The following is a 20378-nucleotide window of genomic DNA, read 5'->3' as shown; positions in this document are numbered from 1 at the left end:
CCAAACCTAGCAAGGCAGGCTAACATTCAAATTCAGAAAATACAGAGAATACCACAAAGATACTCCCCAAGAAAAGCAACCCCAAAACACGTAATTGTCAGATTCAGCAGCGTTGAAATGAAGGAAAAAATGGGAAAGGCAACCAGAGAGAAAGACTGAATTACCCACAAAGGGAAGCCCATCAGACTAACAGCAGATCTCCCTGCAGAAACCCTACAAGCCAGAAGAGAATGGGAGCCAATATTCAACATTCCTAAATAAAAGAATTTCATATCCAGCCAAACTAAGCTTCATAAGCGAAGAAGAAATAAAATCCTTTACAGACAAGTAAATGCTGAGAGACTTTGTCATTACCAGGCCTGCCTTACAAGAGCTCCTGAAGGAAACACTAAATATAGAAAGGAAAAGTAGGGACCAGCCCCTACAAAAATGCACCAAAATATAAAGACCAATAACACTATGATGAAACTGTGTCAACTAGCGTACAAAATAACCAGATAGCATCATGATGGCAGAATCGAGTTCACACATAACAATACTAACTTAAATGTAAATGAGTAAAATGCCCCAATTAAAAGACACAGAATGGCAAATTGGATAAAGAGTCAGGACTCATCAGTGTGCTGTATTCAGGAGACCCATCACACATGCAAAGACATACACAGGCTCAAAATGAAAGGATGGAGGAAAATTTACCAACCAAGTTAAAAGCAAAAAAAGAAAAAAAAAAAAAAGCAGTGGTTGCAATTCTAGTCTCTGACAAAAGAGATTTTAAACCAACAAAGATCAAAAAAGACAAAGAAGGGTATTACATAATGGTAAAGGGATCGTTGCAACAACAAGAGCTAATTATCCTAAACATATTAAAGGGATCGATGCAACAAGAAGAGGTAACTATCCTAAATATATATGCACCCAGATTTATAAAACAAGTTCTTAGAGACTTACAAAAAGACTTAGACTCCCACACAATAATAGTGGGAGACTTTAACACCCAATTGTCAATATTAGACAGATCAATGAGACAGAAAATTATCAAGAATATTTAGGACTTGAACTCAGTTCTGGACCAAGCAAATCTAATAGACATCTACAGAACTCTCTACCCCAAATTAACAGAATATACATTCTTCTCAGTGCCGCATGGCACTTATTCTAAAATCGATAGACCACATAATTGGAAGTAAAACACTCCTTAACAAATGCAAAAGAATGGAAATCATAACAACCAGTCTCTCAGACCACAGTGCAATGAAATTAGAACTTAGAAATAAGAAAATCACTCAAAACCACAAAACTACAAGGAAATTGAACAACCTGTTCCTAAATGACTCCTGGGTAAATAATTAAAGGAGAAATCAAGTTCTTTGGAAACAATGAGAACAAAGACACAATGTCTCTGGGACACAGCTAAATCTCTGGGACATAGCTAAAACAGTGTTAAGAGGGAAATTTATAGCACTAAATGCTCACATTAGAAAGCTAGAAAGACCTCAAATTCACACCCTAACATCACAATTAAAAGAACTAGGGAAGCGAGAGCAAATTAATCCAAAAGTTAGCAGAAGGCAAGAAATAACTAAGATCAGAACAGAACTGAAGGAGGGAGAAACAAAAAACCTTCTAAAAAAGGAATGAATCCAGGAGCTGATTTTCTGAAAAAAATAACTAAATAGACTCCTAGCTAGACTAATATAGAAGAAAAGAGAATAATCAAATAGACACAATGAAAATATGATAAAGAGGATATTACCAGTAACCTCATAGAAATACAAATTACCAACAGAGGATACTATAAACACTTCTATGCAAATAAACCAGAAAATCTACAGGAAATATATGAATTCCTGGACACATACACTCTTCTAAGGCTAAGCCAGGAAGAAGTCGAATGCCTGAATAGACTAATAACAAGGTCTGAAATTGAGGAAGCAATTAAAATAGCCTACCAACCAAAAAAAAGGACCAAATGGATTCATAGCTGAATTCTATGAGAGGTACAAAGAGGACCTGGTACAATTTCTCCTGAAACTATTCCAAACAATTGAAAAGGAGGAATTCCTCCCTAACTCATTTTATGAGGCCAGCATCATCCTGATACCAAAACCCAGCAGATATACAACAAAAAAAATCAAAACTTCAGGCCAATAACCCTGATAAACATGGATGTGAAAATCCGCAATAAAATACTGAAAAACAAATTCAGCAGCACATAAAAAAGCTTATCCACCATGATCAAGTTGGCCCCATCCCTGGGATCCAAGTGTGCTTCAACATACACATTTCAATAAATGTAATCCATCGCATAAACAGAACTAAAGACAAAAACCACATGATTATCTCAATAGATGCAGAAAAGGCCTTTGATAAAATTCAACACCCCTTTCATGGTAGCATCTCTCAATAAACTAGGTATTGATGAAACGTATCTCAAAATAATAACAGTTATTTATTACAAACCCACAGACAATATCATACTGAATAGGCAAAAGCTAGAAGCACTCCATTAGAAACCCAGCACAAGACAAGAATGCCCTCTCTCACCACTCCTACTCAACATAGTATTGGAAGTCCTAGTCAGGACAATCAGTTAAGAGAAAGAAAGAAAGGGTATTCAAACAGGAAGAGAGGAAGTCAAATTGTCTCTGTTTGCAGATGATGTGATTAGAAAATCCCCCATCATCTCAGGCCAAAGTCTCCTTAAGCTGATTAGCACCTTCAGCAAATTCTCAGGATATAAAATCAATGTACAAAAATCATGAGCATTCCTATACATCAATAATAGACAAACAGAGAGCCAAATCATGAGTGAGCTCCCATTCACAATTGCTACAAAGAGAATAAAATACCTAGAAATACAACTTACAAGTGATGTGAAGGGCCTCATCAAGGAGATCTACAAACCACGGCTCAAGGAAATAAGAGTGGACACAAACAAATGGGAAAACATTCATTGCTCACGAATAGGAAGAATCAGCATCATGAAAATGGCCATATTGCCCAAAGTAATTTATAGATTCAATGCTATTCCCATCAAGCTACCATTGACTTTCTTCACAGAATTAGAAAAAATTAATTTAAATTTCATATGGAACCAAAAAAGAGCCTATATAGCCAAGACAATCCTAAGCAAAAAGAACAAAGCTGGAGGCATTATGCTACCTGACTTCAAACTATATTAAAAGGCTATAGTAACCAAAACAGCATGGTACTGGTAAAAATACTGATGTAAAAACTAATGGAACAAAACAGAGGCCTAAGAAATAATACCACACATCTACAACCATCTGATCTTTGACAAACCTGACAACCAGCAATGGGAAACAGGTTCCCTATTTAATAAATGGTGTTGGGAAAACTGGCTAGCCATATGCAGAAAACTGAAACTGGGCTCTTCCTAATACCTTACACAAAAATTAACTCAACATGGATTAAAGACTTAAACATAAGACCTAAAACCATAAAAACCCTAGAAGATAACCTAAGCAATACCATTCAGAACAGAGGCACCCATAAAGACTTCATGACGAAAACACCAAAAACAATAGCAACAAAAGCCAAAATTGACAAATGGGATCTAATTATGCTAAACAGCTTCTGCACAGCAAAATAAACTATCATCAGAGTAAACAGGCAACCTACAGAATGGGAGAAAATTTTTGCAATGTATCCACCTGACAAAGGTCTAATATCCAGAATCTACAAGAAACAAATTTACAAGAAAAAACAACCAACCAACCCCATCAAACAGTGGGCAAAGGATATGAACAGACATTTCTCAAAAGAAGACATTTATGTGGCCAAAAAACATGAAAAAAAGCTCACCATCATTGGTTATTAGAGAAATACAAATCAAAACCACAATGAGATACCATCTCATATCAGTTAGGATGACAATCATTAAAAAATTAGGAAAAAACAGATGCTGGAGAAGATGTGGAGAAAAAGAAATGGTTTTACACTGTTGGCGAGAGAGTAAAGTAGTTAAATCATTGTGAAAGACATTGTGGTGAATCCTCAAGGATCTCGAACGAGAAATATCATTGGAACCAGCAATCTCATTACTGGGTATATATCCAAAGGATTATGAATCATTCTACAATAAAGACATGCACACGTATGTTTATTGGAGCACTATCCACAATAGCAAAGACTTGGAGCTAACCAAAATGCCCATAAATGATAGACTGGCTAAAGAAAATGTGACACATATACACTGTGGAATACTATGCAGCCATAAAAATGAATAAGTCCATGTTCTTTGCAGGGACAGGGATGAAGCTGGAAACCATCATTCTCAGTAAACTAACACAGGAACAGAAAAATCAAACACTGCATGTTCTCACTTATAAATGGAAGTTGAGCAGTGAGAACACATGGACACAGGGAGGGGAACATCACACACTGGGGCCTGTTGCAGGGTGGAGGCTAGGGAAGGGATAGCATTAGGAGAAATACCTAATGTAGATGATGGGTTTATGGATGCAACAAACCAACATGGCACGTGTACACCTATGTAACAAACCTGCAGGTTCTACATATGTATCCTGGAACTTAAAGTATAATAAAAATTTTTTAAAAGATAATCATTCCTCTCCCTCCCATACGCAGGGGGAGGAGGCTTTATGTACCTCTACTAAAGTAGAAACAGGAAAAATTTTTAGAAGGATAAAAACTTGAAAGCATGCTCTTAAAAACAAACTCCAGGTAAAACATTACAGGAAATTGAAAAAAGAAAACACGGAACTGTTGTGTGGTATGGTATTCACTGAACCCAAGTGGTTATAGAGGCATTAGAAAGGTGATAGTCCAAATTGAAATATGCTGCATGTAAAATCTGTATATAACAATCTAAACTCAGTATAAAAACATATATAAAAATCTCATTAATAATATAAAGATGATGTGTTGAAATATCATTTGGATATATTGGGTTAAATAAAATATATTATTTAAACTAACATCAGCAGTGTCAATTGATTTTCAAAATACGACTACCAGAAAATTTTAAATTACATAAGTAGATCACATTTGTGGTTCATATTATATTTCTATAGGACAGAACTGTTATACAGGATATGCTGAAAAGGGTACAGAATAAATATTATTTGAATATCCTATAAAGTTTGGATATATTTCATGTCTTTTATATTAGATTCACAACAATTAAAGATAATTTCACTAGCTATTATTCTTATATATGCTAGTCCTAGAAGTCTCGATGTTTTCTATTAAACAAAATTCTAAAGTCTGGGGTAAAATAAGTTAAATGTAAGTTATCTTCCTATTGTAAATCCTATTATAAACATTTAATATTTGTCTGAGATAGGGAAACAAAATTTAAGACCTTCTAAGTGACAAATATTGTACTATTAATTGTTTTAGTATAGAAAATATTTTTTAAACCTGTCTTAAATGCGGAACTAAGTGGTAAAAGAGAAAACTGGTATTGTTACCCTACTCTGCTAATTTACATTGAGATAACCTGTGGACAGACCATGTCCCACCCTTCCTGGGTATTTTTAAGTGCTATGCCTATGTCTTTCAGTAATGTATCTTATTTCTTTCATTATCTATAAAAGAAGCAAGTGTTCTTTCACCTTGAAAACTGAAATACTCTTACTGATATAATCAGATGCTTCCAACCCCTTTTAAAGGAAAGGAAATTGCTTCTCTGGCTGCAAGCCACCATGCAGCTGAGAACATGTCTCTTCGGAAATGTAAGGCACCCTAATGAATGACTTACTTTTGAAAGAGAGACAATCCCTGCAGTCATTCAGTACAAGCTACTGTTACTTAAGCACTTATGGAATAAATAAAAATAGATAAATAACAACTTCTCATTTGTAGCTGTCAGAGGTGACAGAAAGATAGAAAGTTATTTCCAACCAATCAAAATGTTGAATTTCATTACTGAAACTGAACAAAAACTTGTTTTTTCAATCATTCCATTCTGTACTTTTAAATGTGATTAGCCCCTTCACTAGAAGGAATAAAAGGAGGAAGAAAGGAATCAAAACAAATTAAAATTTTAATCATGGACACATCTCTTTGAATTATTATATTTCACTGACAAGTGAGTTTTTATTTTGTCCTCATGATAAAAGACCATGGGTTTTGTATAGTATATTGTCACATTTTGCATTAGCTGCCATTTAATAGTTGTTTCCTCAGTTTGTGTTTTTCTTAGTTACAATAAATATGGAGTTCTGTAGGAGCCCCGTTATCACTCCAATACCATTTGTTTTGCTTTATTTGATATAATTTATTTTACTCTAAAATAGAAGACCAAAGGATACCATTTAGAACATATAAACTGAACTGCCTTCAAATTTGGCACCATTAAATTTACATTCACTTCTTTCTGCCATTGCTTCATACCTACCACCTACTTTTATTCTGTTTTACTAGTAGTTCTAGCTGGAGCTAGTCACAGGATGGTGCTTTTGCCAAATTTCTAGGGAAGAGACAGAGTCTCAGAGACCTTGAGTAACAGCACCAAGGCTTCAAGCAATCCATTGACTTGCATAAGGCCATACATTAAAATATCAAATTAGAACAAAGCTGCTTTTCAAAAACACACTAACAGTGACTAAACTTTATCTAATCTTGAAAATTTTTCTCCAGACATGTGAATTAATTCAGTCAGTTACAGCTATTATGTAACCAGTACATTGCACTATGGAGGTGAATACACACACACATGTGAACACAAACACATACACACACATTGCTTTGGACATGATTTCTGCCTTAAAAGACAATGTGATGTCAAGGGGAAGAAAAGCCAGTTCTAGTCATCTAATGCTGCATAAAAATCCACTCCAAAACTTAGTGGCTTAAAACAACAGCCATTCTATTGCTCACAATTCTGCAAGCCAGGAATCTAAGCAAGGCTGATAGAAGACAGCTCAGCTCCTGCTTCATACAGGGTTGGTTAGGGTGGCTTGACTGGAGTTGGATGGTTTAGGATGGTGGGTCCCGTATGTGAGACTCAGACACTACCAGTGTCTCTTCATGTGAGAGTCTTAATCCACTCTTATCATCTAATAGTCTAGGCTGAGAATCTTTCCAAAGGTGAAAATGAAAGCCTCAAGACCACTTAAGACTCAGGGCCAGAAGCAGTTATCTGTTGCACTCCATTACACACAGCAGATCACAGGATCAGTGCAAGTCAAAGGAAAGGAAAGAGACTGCATCTCTTGGTGAATAGAAAGAGGGAACAACAGACACTGGGGCCTACTTGAGGGTGAAGCGTGAGAGGAAGGAGAGGTTTAGAAAAAGAAGAAAGACTATAGGGTAGTATGCTTTACCTGGGTGATAAAATTACCTGTACATCCAACCCCCTAGTCATGAGTTTACCTATATAACAAATTTGCATATGTACCCCTGAACCTGAAAATTAAAATATTTTTAAAAAGACAAAAAAAGACTGATAAAGCCACATTACTAAGAAGTGGTAGAATAGGAGAAACTGTTGTAGAGATCTTTGGAAATAATCTTCAAAATACTTCTGAAACAAAAAATAAATGAATGGATATGAAAGCTTCCAGTGTACTGTATACAGAAAATTATGCCATAGAAGAATTTTAAGAGACACTTAGAATGATCTAAGATGAACCGTGCAATTGTTTTTTTTAAAAAAAGGACTATTATCCATTTTCTTAAAGACTTGAAATCAGCAGGGCACAAGACTGTTAGTAACAAAGTCCCCCAAAAGTAAGTTGCAGGCGAAATAAGTAGGCACGTGTGTATTACAAACAAAAAGCCTAAATGAAGAGGTGTATGAACAACTTTCTCCACTGCTGTGCCACTGTTCCCTAAAAATAATTTAAGATAACTAAATTTAGTAAAATAAGAGCTTCTTGACCAAAGTTTACATTGTTAAAAAGATTGCTTTTTCCCTTTTTGTCTCCCTCTGTCTTTCTCAGACACACACACAAATGCAATCACACACATAGTCTCACACACACATACCCCTACCTCATCATAATTCTGGGTCACAGAAAAAATATATATTTAAAAATAACCAAGTGCAAATGGTATCTACCTACGAGGAATTATTTTTCAAGTGTTACTCAGAAAAAGATGCATAATCATGAATTGCTTCATTTGCAAGTAAGAAATAATAAAAAGTATAGTCAGGATTAAACTAAAATTATGAACATAAGAACAAAATACCTTAAAATCAGGAGAAAATAATAATACAAAAATTAATGAGCAATAGAGCAGAGAAACAGTAGAATTAGAAGTAAAATCAGGAGCTGGGTATTGGAGCCAGGTACGGTGGCTCACACCTGTAATCCTGGCACTTTGGGATACTGAGGCATGAGGAACGCTTGAGCCCAGGACCAGCCTGGGCAACATAGTGAGAACCCATCTTTCCAAAAAAAAATTTTTTTAAATTAGCCAGGCATGGTGCCATGTGCCTGCAGTCCTAGCTATTTGGGAGACTAAGGTGAGAGTATCACTTGGTGGAGTTCGACGCTGAAGTGAGCTGTGACTGTGCCACTGCACTCCAGCCTTAGTGACAGAGTGAAACCTTGGTCTCAAGAAAAGAAAGAAAGAGCTTGTTCTTTAAAAAGACTAATAAAAGAAACAAACTTCTAACAAAGTTTAAAAAATAAATATATTAAGCCTTTAAAAAGGATATAATTGCAAGGTTTTTTTTCTTAATTACAAAAGAATATTAATAGAGTTATCTGTTAATGAATTTGATAATATTAATTATATCAATCGTTTTCAAAGAAATTTAGCAAAGATCAGTATTTATTCAGGAAGTATTAGAAAATTAAAATAACACTATAACCAGTGAAGCATCTGCAATGTTTTCAAAGAAGTACCTTCAGCAAAAAACTGTCCTTCTCACATTGCAGCAAGTTAAATGAGTCAAATGTATGAACAATTACAGTGCTATTTCAATTTCGCAGGAACATAAAAATAAATGAAATAATCTACTTCTTTTCATGAAAAACTTGGTACAATTAAAGTTATTCCTCACAAGGAAAAGAGCATACCAGTGTTGCCCAAGTGTGTTGTAAAGAATTCTAGCTATCTAGGATTACATTAAATAGTCCTTGGGAAAATTGAGGTTTCCAGTTCAATATAAAAAGGAAAACAGAACAAATGTATAGATTCCAGTTACATGTAAATTCCTTTCCAAAAGTTTGTGCATTGTTTCTTTGGTAGGAAAATAGTTTTCTAAATTAATCAAAAACACAGTATGATTAGTTAAATTTTCTGAGATTTAAATCATTTGCAAATAACTATATTGACTGATTTAAACCTCACAACAATCTTGCGAGCCACTGCAGCAGAAAAGTAAATGGCCCTATTGGCCATTCTTATCTTCCCCAATCTTGAAGCTGGGCACATGGTTGCTAAGCTAAAGAATGTGTTTCTCAACTGGGTGCAGTGGCTCTCGCTTGTAATCCCAGCACTTTGGAAGGCCGAGGCAGGCAGATCACAAGGTCAGGAGATCAAGGCCATCCTGGCTAACACAGTGAAACCCCGTCTCTACTAAAAATACAAAATATTAGCCTAACCTGGTGTCATGCTCCTATAATTCCAGCTGCTTGGGAGGCAGGGGCAGGAGTATCGCTTGAACTCGGGAGGTAGATGTTGGAGTGAGCCGAGATCACACCACGGCACTCCAGCCTGGGCAATAGAGCGACACTCTCAAAAAAAAAAAAAAAAAAAGAATGTATTTCTCAGCCCCCCTTAAAGCAAGCAGGGACCTTTTGGAAAATGAGGAAAATGCAATGTATGTACAATTCCCAGGTATTTCCTGGAAAACAATTGTCATATGTTTCCCCCCCATCTTTTTCTCCTTTCTGCCGCCTGCAGATGATGAAAACGGAAATAGCCATTTTGAATACACAAGTTGCAGCTACATATGAAGATCACAGAGCCACTTTTCTCCTCTAAATACTTTCCTACTTTTAGACTATTATGTGGGTGAGAAATAATTCCAGTAATTTTTAATTTATTGTAGTTGAAAACCGTGTTATATAGATTACCCTATATCCTAACTTGTACACATAGGCACTTTCACTATTACCATTTTAAATACATTTATTGGGGAAATGAAGCAACTTAAAGCAACAACTAGTAGCCTGTAAAAACTAAAGTCAAGCAAAATATGACTCCAGACCCCATATTACTGACCACCATGCAATTGCTGCCTTAATAGCTAGAGTTCTTAAAAGCCATTCTACAACTGTAACGGTGTGATTATAAGAAACTTCCATAACATTTTGACAATGTGTATCAAACGGAATTGACATTTACAAAAGATGTAGGGGTAGGCGTAGTTACATCTGAATGAAACAATTGCTCCAATTTTATTGAAAATTTATCTTTACATTTAAATGGAAAAATTGAAGAGCGTGAAACATCACATTGATCCATGCCACTCTTAAATGAATTACACAGAGCTGGTGAACTGCACTGATTCTAGGTATCAATGTCTAATAGTATGGTGGGTCTTGCTATAGATCACTAATGGCTTGACAGATAGCATCCATTCAAACACAATCTCTGACCCCTTGTTACAGGATACTCTTTGACTTTCAATTAGAAGTTTTGAGAGATTAAGATCTTTATTTTCTTCTTTTACAAGATAACATCTATATGTCTCACATAGCAGCATGTGTAGCACACATATATTGAAGATTATTAAGTTAACAGAAAGAAAGGATGAGAAAAAGAAAGGTTAAAGAGAAATTTTACTAATTTTATTTTCCATTTACAAGGTATCAACATCAGGATAAAAAGACAAATCAAGTTCTTAGTATCTATAGCAATATACAGATTCAGCACAATTCTTAGCAAAATGTCAATGGCATTTTTTACAGAAATAGAAAAAACACTTCTGAAATTCTTATGGAATCAGAAAAGACCCCAAACACCCAAAGTGATCTTGAGAAAGAAGAAAAAAGCATCAAACTTTCTTATTTCAAACTACATTACAAAGCTATAGTAATCAAAACAGTGTGGTACTACCATAAAAATAAACATTTAAACCAATGGAATAGAATTTAGAGCCCAGAAATATACCGATGCAACCATGGTCAACTAATCTCTGACAAGGGCACCAACAGAAAACAATGGAGAAAGGAAAGTCTCTCAAGTGGTGTTGGGAAAACTGGTTATCCACCTGCAAAAGAAAGAAATTTGACCATTTCCTTGCATCCTAAACAAAAATTAACTTGAAATGGATTAAAGGCTTTAAGTTGCAGTCAAAAATAAGTAGGCATGTGCATCCTATTAGCAAAAAGCCAAAACAATGAGGCAAATGAACAACTTTCTCCACTGTTGTACCACTGAAACTGCAAAATTGTTAGAAGAAAATATAGGGGGAAATGTTTTTGACACTGATCTTGGCAATGACTTTTTGACATAACACCAGAAGCAGAGGTGACAAAAGAAAAAAATTAACTAGCATGACTACATAAAAGTAATCCTTTTTCTATTTAGAAAAAAGGTACAGCTCACTGCCAGTTCTCACTTAATTTTACATAAACATGCTCTTTGAGGTTGAAGCAAATCTGACTAATTTTCAATGTGAAAATAAAATACAAAAACTGTTCTTGAAGTTATTTCTAAAGAGAGCTAACATCGGAATTGTCTGAATCATCAGAATTGCCTATTTTGGAAAAATGGAATTCATCAACTAAATCTTCCACCAACAACTGTTAGAGAACAATGTTAAAAGGTGTAAGAGTGCTGTATTTTCTAGGATTTGACATTTTCAGAAATCGAGATTCACTATATTTTGTAAATGAAAATACCACTACTAAAAACAGAATGCTATAAATGAACAATGTCTTTTGTTTCCAAAGGTGATATGCTGAATAGATGCAAAATAATGATAAAAGCAAGATATTTTGTTGCAAAGTTATCTCGGGGTAAATGATGTAACCATAAGCGTTGCTGGCAGATATTCTCAGGTAAATGGGAAAAGGGTTAAAAATCTTCTGCACAGGAAAAGAAACAATCAACAAAATGAAAAGGCAACCTATGAAATGAGTGAAACTATTTGCAAGCTAAATATCAGATAAGGGATTAATATTGAAAATATATAAGGAGTGCACCCAACTCAATAGCAAACAGGTAAACAGCCAAATTTAAAAATAGGCAAGAGCTGAATAAACATTTTTCCAAAGAAGATGTACAAATGTACAAGTATGTGAAAAAATGTTCAACAAAACAAATCTAGAAACACAAATCAAAACCACAATGAGACAACCTGTTATAATGCCTATTATCAAAAAGGTAAGAGATCAGTGTTGGCAGGGAAGAGAAAAAACGAGAATGTGTAATTCACTACATAACAGAACCAAAGACAAAAACCACATGATTATCTCAATAGGTGGAGATAAGTCCTTCAACAAAATTGAACAACTCTTTATGCTAAAATTTCTCAATAAACTTGGTATGGAGGGAACATATCTCAAAATAATAAAACCTATTTATGACAAACCTACAGCCAATATAATACTGAATGCAAAAACTAGAAGCATTACCTTTGAAATCTGGCACTAGACAAGGATGCCCTCTCTGACCACTCCTATTCAATATAGTATTGGAAGGTCTAGCCAGAGCAATCAGGCAAGAAAAAGAAATAAACAGAATTCAATTAGGAAAGGAGGAAGACAAATTGTCTCTATTTGCAGACAACATGATTATATAATTAGAAGACCCCATCATCTCAGCCCAAAATCTCCTGAAACTGATAAGAAACTTCAGCAAAGTCTCAGGACACAAAATCAAGGAGCAAAAACCACAAGCTTTCTTATACAGAAAGTCTGTTATACCAATAAGACTTAAAGAGAGCCAAATCAAGAAGGAACTGCCATTCACAATTGCTACAAAGAGAATAAAATACCTAGGAATACAACTAACAAAGATTGTAAAGGACCTCTTCAAGAAGAACTACAAACCACTGCTCAATGAAACAAGAGAGGACACAAACAGATGGAGAAACATTCCATGTTCATGGTTAGAAATAATCAGTATCATGACAATGGCCATACTTCCCAAAGTAATTTATAGATTCAACGCTAACCCAATCAAGCTACCAGTGACCCTCTTCACAGAACTGGAAAAAACTACCTTAAACTTCATATGGAACCAAAACAGAGCCCATATAGCCAAGTCAATTCTAAGCAAAAAGAACAAAGCTGGAGGCATTATGATACCTGGCTTGAAACTATACTACAGGGCTACAGTAATCAAAACAGCATGGTACTGGTACCAAAACAGAGATATAGACCGATGGAACAGAACAGAGGCCTCGGAGACAATACCACACATCTACAACCATCTGATCTTTGATGAACCTGACAAAAACAAGCAATGGGGAAAGGATTCCCTGTTTAATAAATGGTGTTAGGAAAACTGGCTAGCCATGTGCGGAAAGTAGAAACTGGTCCCCTTCCTGACACCTTACAGAAAAATTAACTCCAGATGGATTAAAGACTTAAACATAAGACCTAACACCATAAAAACCCTAGAAGAAAACCTAGGCAAACCATTCAGGACATAGGCATAGGCAAGGACTTCATGAAGAAAACACCAAAAGCATTGGCAACAGAAGTCAAAATAGACAAATGGGATGTAATTAAACTCCAGAGCTTCTGTACAGCAAAAGACATAATTATTAGAGTGAACCAGCAACTAACAGAATGGGAAAAAAATTTTGCAATCTACCCATCTGACAAAGGACTTATATCAAGAATTTACAAAAAACAAAAACAGTTTTACAAGAAAAAAACAAACAAACCCATTCAAAATTGGACAAAGGATATAAACAGGCACTTTTCAAAAGAAGACATATATGAGGCCAACAAACATGAAAAAATGCTCATCATCACTGATCATTAGAGTAATACAAATCAAAACTACATTGAGATACCATCTCACTCCAGTTAGAATGGTGATCATTAAAAAATCTGCAGACAACAGATGCTGGAGAGGATGTGGAGAAATAGGAACACTTTTGCGCTGTTGGTGGGAGTGTAAATTAGTTCAACCATTGTGGAAGACAGTGTGGTGATTCCTCAAGGACCTAGAAATAGAAATCATTTCACCCAGCAATCCCATTACTGGGTATATATCCAAAGGATTATAAATCATTCTATCATAAAGACACATGCACATGTATGTTCATTTTGGCACTGTTTACAATAGCAAAGACCTGGAACCAACCCAAATGCCCATTGATGATAGACTGGACAGGGAAAATGTGGCACATATACACCATGGAATACTATGCAGCCATAAAAAAAACAATGAGTTTGTGTCCTTTGTAGGGACATGGATGAACCTGGAAACCATCATTCTCAGCAAACTGACACAAGAACAGAAAATCAAACACCTCATGTTCTCACTCATAGGCAGGTGTTGAACAATGAGAAACCATGTACACAGAGAAGGGAGCATCACACACTGAGGCTTGTTGGGGAGAACTAGGGGAGGAACAGTGGGGGGTAGGGAGTTGGGGAAGGATAAAATGGGGAGAAATGCTAGATACAGGTGATGGGGATAGAAGCAGCAAACCACATTGCTATGTATGTACCTATGCAACAATCCTGCATGTTCTTCACATGTACCCCAGAACCTAAAGTGCAATAAAACATATATTTTTATAAAAGGGAACTTTTGAACAAAGTTGATAGGAATGTATATTAGCAGAGCCATTATAAAAAGCAGTATGCAGAGTTCTCAAAAAATTAAAAATAGAACTACAATATGACCCAGCCATTCCACGGAAATATATCGGAAGGAAATGAGATCAGGATGTTGAGGAGATATCTGTATTGCCATGCTTCTTGGCAGCACTACTTATAATAGTCAAGATATGGAATCAACTTAAGGGTCTATCAACAAATCAATAGATAAAATAAATGTGATACATACATAAAACAATACCATTTAGCCTTTAAAAAGAGGGAAATCGTGCCATTTGAGACTGCATGAATGAACCTGGAGGATACTATGTTAATTTAAATAGGCCAGGTACATAAAGACAAATATCTCATGATCTTATTTACATTTACATGCAGAATTTTAAAAAGCTGAATTCGTAGATGCAGAAATAAGAATGGTGGTTACCAGGCTCTGGGGGTCGAATAAATATGGAGATGTTGGCCAAAGAGTAAGAGTTTTCAGTTACAAGATGAACAAATTCTGGGGATCTAAGGTACAGAATGAATGGTGATTGATGTTTTAATTAATTTGGTTGTTGTAATCATTATACAATGTGTATATATATCAAGTCGTTACATTGTATACTTGAACATACACAATTTTTTATTTAAAAATGTTAAAAGTATCAACGATCCCAACTTCATAAACTCTGTGTAATCTTACTGAATGAACTTTCATACATTGTCTGAATGAAGAATATTAGTCTAGAGAAGTTGTAGTAATCACACAATAGGAGGGAGTGGGTAACTTTTACAAATTATCTAGAGTGACTTCATGGAACACATAGGGAAGAAATATGGTTTAAAGAATGTGTAAAAGTTTTACAATCAGGAGATGATGGAATCTAGGAAGAAGGGCAACGTAAGCAAAACCAATAATTTAATAAAAAACAACACAAATAACAAATTGCTCATGCTATTGTAGTTCAGACACAATGACTAGAGTGGTTTAACAGAAATAATTCTGGCCTCCTACTGACAAAGAATAGATTCAGTGATGTTACACAAGAAGTGGTATAATATCTATTTGACTCAAGAAACATTTGGCTTCACAAATCATAGAAAAAAGGTGAAAAGATATGTTTAAGGATACATAAAGATCCCCCAAATTTGAGAGCAGTAGTGTTATATAGCCAGGCTGTTACCGGTGGAAGAGACCCCAAGTTATGGGTGGTCTATTCTTACAGGTCCATACCAACTTACAGTCCTTGCCTCCTCAGAAGAAAGAATTTGACTGAAGGGCACAAGGCAGAAAAAGAGACCAGGGCAAGTTCCAGAGGAAGAACGAAGTTTATTTTAAAAGGCCTTAATACAGGAAAGAAAGGAAGGTGCACTTGGAAGAGATCCAAGTGGGCATGTGAAGGTTAAAGAGAGAAGGTCAAGAGTTCCATTTAACCCTGGTCCTGGGAGTTTTGTAAGGTCACCTCTTTTCCATGATTTTTCCCTTAGGGTGGGCTGCCCACATGCACAAAGCCCTTCGTGCCCTTGGTGGGAAGGGAGCCCGTGCAGTATGTTTAGGGAGTTATACACACGCTTACCTAAGGCTTTCTTTCTTTCTCCAGTGGAGTGTATCCAGAAGATCATACTTCGCCATTTTTGTCTCTTAATATGCATACCCAGAAAGTTTCTTCTCCCTCGGGTCTGCATTTGGTTACCATTTTGATGTTAAAGGTACGGACCATCAGGAAATGGCTGCTCCCTGGCACTGCCAGATTATCACTCTCAGATAGGCAATGCGATAATTGCCAAGTCATCACCAGATATTTCTAGTGGGTGAGGGGAGAACCCTCACCTGCCATGCTTATGCCTAGCTACCTATAGCAAGACCTCACAAGAATTAGACCAGGAAAGCCATCAGAAATCAAGTCTCTTTGTCTCCCCTACAGAAATCACATTTTCATAAATTTCTGGGATTTTTTTCTGCTAGACTACTTCATTTGCCTGCCTCTCCTCTAGGGATCCTTTCCTGATTCAGTGTGCATATGTCTCTAAGTGACTATTTCAACCCCCTCTACACAATAACAACTCTTTACACATCATATTGATACATGTCCCTAAGGTTCACTGCTTTAGGCAGGACTGTTTCCCAATTCTAAATTCCTAAGAGGTGGATCTGATTGGCTCTCTTCCCATTTTTTTGAGCCAGGCTATGCAAGCCATAGGTTTTTGCTTTGCTAGAATATGGACTTGCTGCCTTGGGGTAGATGCACATCCTGGTCCAATAAGTATCAGCCAGATGGTGTGGTCATGTGGTACATCCCTATAACAAACCCACTCATTAGTGAGCAAGGGCCTCAGCAGCTTCCCTTAGAAGGGGCTGCAGAAATAGCAGGCCATTATATATAAGCATAGTACAGCTTTGATAATTTTGCTCAACTAAGAAACTGTTTTCAACTCAGATGCTAATCAAGAAACTATTCTTTCTGCCAAATGCAGTAGAATGAAATACACTTGCAAGTGCTGCAGTTGGAAACACAAAGGCAGCTAGCCAGAGCATACAGAACACAACAGGGCAAAATACTTCAGTGGGCACAGAATCTGTAAGTTGGAGAGGAGCAGTACTAACAAACAGAGAAGAGAGACAGGATCTATCCATTTTGAGTAAGAGAAATTTACCCTGGCCAGTTGGAGTAAAAAGAATTCACTGGATAGATACAGGAGGAGCAGCCAGACCTATGATGAAAGCTCAAACATCAGTCAGGTAGTTTTTAGAGAGTCTAAATTGGAAGGAGCTACTCGAGAAGTTCATCCAGGTGCTACAGCTGGAATGAAGAGGTCCAACTTTTTCAATTTATTTGTCATTCTGTCAAATTCTCAGAATTCCATGAGTGCCCAATTGGGCTTGAGATATAGAAGAGAAGACAGCACTCATTCGAAAAATTCTGCCAAAAGGTGGTTAAAAAAAAAACTCCCCAAAAGGAAACTTTAAGTACTATTTAAAAGATAAAGTGGAATAGTTGTTGGTCAGAAAAAAATTCTAATGTCCATCATAGAAAGGGTTTCTTGAGCAATCAGCAATTAGTAGAGGCAGTTGGCAAAATACAATGATGAGAAAAACCTCTTTACAAATACTACTGAAAACACTGGTTAATAAAAGTAAAATCTGAATAAATGCAGATGAAACTAAATCATATCTTCTACTGGAAATAATGATAATAGCTAGAATGTTCATAGTACTTCCTATGTGCTATTAACTCTTCTAAACAGATTCTTTTTTTAATCCAGTTAATCTTCACTTTTGCCCCATGAACTTTTCTGATAAATCCCACTTTGACGGAGAAAAGTAAATATCTACAAAGGAAGTAGATCCAATTCCTAGCATGTGACTCCACTCTACACTCTGCCTAAGAACCCACTACAAGATTCTTAGCAAAGGAAGAAAAGGAAATGGGGTTCAGAAAGCCCAGGGAACAGAAAGAAGACAACCAGAATGTAGACAAAGCAAGAGGAGAAACTAACCTTAGATAAAAACAGATATCCTGACTGTCAAGGTAAAGATTTAACTAGGAAGTGGTGAGGTTGTTGCTCCCTCTGAGCCCACCACTGACTCTTGGGGCATACAGAGGGGCTGCAGTGTGCTCTTCCAGTCCCCTCCATGTTCCCCGGCACCACCATTCCCCTTCCTAAGGCCGCTGCTTGCCCAGGGGTCTATGGAAGTAATGGAAGGACCCCTCAACCTGGTTTATCAACGGAGCAGATGAGCAGACCATTCATTAGCTGTAGGCAAATATGAAGAGGCTATTTCTTCTTACAAAAAGGCTGCAGCATATCTTTCTGAAGCCATGAAGCTGACACAATCTGAGCAGGCTCATCTTTCACTGGAATTGCAAAGGGATAGGCACATGAAACAGCTCCTCCTCATCCAAGAGAGATGGAAAAGGGCCCAGCGTGAAGAAAGATTGAAAGCCCAGCAGAACACAGACAAGGATATAGCTGCCCATCTTCAGGCATCTCACAAACCCTCTGCAGAGGATGCAGAGGGCCAAAGCCCCCTTTCTCAGAAGTACAGTCTTTCCACAGAGAAGCGCCTGCCTGAGATTCAGGGGATCTGTGACAGGGATCCAGACACAGTACTATATTTACTTCAGCAAAAGAGTGAGCCCGTGGAGCCATATATTGGAAGCAATGCCCCAAAAGATGATAAAATAATTATAGAGGAGCAGGCAACCAAAATTGCAGATTTGAAGAGACGTGGAATTCCTTGTGGCTGAAAATGAAAGATTAAGGAAAGAAAATAAACAACTAAAGGCTAAAAAGGCCAGACTTCTAAAAGGTCCAATAGAAAAAGAGCTGGATATAGATGCTGATTTTGTAGAAACGTCAGAGTTATGGAGCTTGCCACCACATTCAGAAACTGCTACAGCCTCCTCAACCCAGCAGAAGTTTGCAACAAATACCGGGAAAGACAAGGACATCCCAATCTCCAATCTTCCTCCCTTGGATTTTCCATCTCCAGAACTTCCCCTTATGGAGCTCTCTGAGGATATTCTGAAAGGATTTATGAATAATTGAAATGGAAGGCCACAGGAGAGGAGGGGAGAAGAGGAAATAATACAGTAATACTTAATCCAGCGAAAAAAAAAGAAAAAGGAAAAACCACATAAAAGGGTCATCCCAGAAATGCTTCGTCATCTGGCTGACTGTGAGAGAAGAGGCATTGCCAAGACTTGGGAAACAGTCATTGTGAAATGTGTCTCGTATCTGATTCACTGACTTGTGCTAATGATTCTGACTTGGTAGACATTAAACTCATAGAGGGTTCACTTTCTCCTGATACAAACCAATTGGCCCCCTGGAATAATTTTTTTCAAGCAACAATTGTTTTTCTTATCTTCAGGGTTAACATGTATAAAAGTATGTTATGCGTAACTAACCTATAATGCCATAAATGATAATGCAAAACCTAAATAATATGGTGGTCTGAGGAGCTGCCTTCTATTTGAAACAAGCTTTCTATCATGCATTGACTGTGCATTTTGTTAATGCACATTTTGTTTGTTTAAATAAGGTGTGTAAGATACACACCCTTCTAGATGAAACTATATGTGCCACACTTTGCACTACTGATAATAACCTCAAGACTATCAGGAGAAATATTTAAATTTCCATTTTATGAATAAAATTTCCAAACTATTATGCTTTTTTAAACAAATTACCAGTTAACATAATTAATCAGGGTGCATTTTAAGTTCTACCTTTGTTTATTGTATAATGCATTATTTGAAAATACTAAGGAGGAAATACCCTTTGTTTTTAATGATGCAAGAGTGGGAGTAATGTTAGTTGGCAGTATTTGATTGTAAGAAATCAATAAAGTAATTTTGTTTTTTTTTAAAAAAAAGATTTAACTAATATTTTGGTTAAGAGACAAATAGGAATTAATAGAAAAGTCTACTCCATATTGTTTATATAGTTTCTTAAATCTCTAGGTTCTGAGGTTTACTATATAGTACATTTATTTTTCCAAATCATAAGATCAGACATTCCCACCGAATCTTGTCCTACCATCTATTCTAATTAAACCCCTTTCACCTCACTGCCAACAACGGCCCAGCTCAGGCTATAATAGATAGTTGAAGCAGAGACTGAAAATTGGATATTTCCAGTTTATGTTATTACATGAAGGAAACATTTTGTATCGTTTTCCATCTTAGTTTGAAATAATCT

General features: G+C 36.3%; 1 pseudogene; it reads left to right on the top strand.

Moving 5' to 3' along the window:
* The first annotated feature begins 18148 nt into the window (after nt 1–18148).
* On the top strand, nt 18149–20174 carry LOC116551328 (annotated as a pseudogene).
* Nucleotides 20175–20378: the final 204 nt, after the last annotated feature.

Source organism: Sapajus apella, unplaced genomic scaffold (assembly GCF_009761245.1).
Source record: "Sapajus apella isolate SASKATOON/1434 unplaced genomic scaffold, GSC_monkey_1.0 scaffold9, whole genome shotgun sequence".
NCBI classification, from domain to species: Eukaryota; Metazoa; Chordata; class Mammalia; order Primates; family Cebidae; genus Sapajus; species Sapajus apella.
This window is presented reverse-complemented; position numbering and strand designations above follow the sequence as displayed.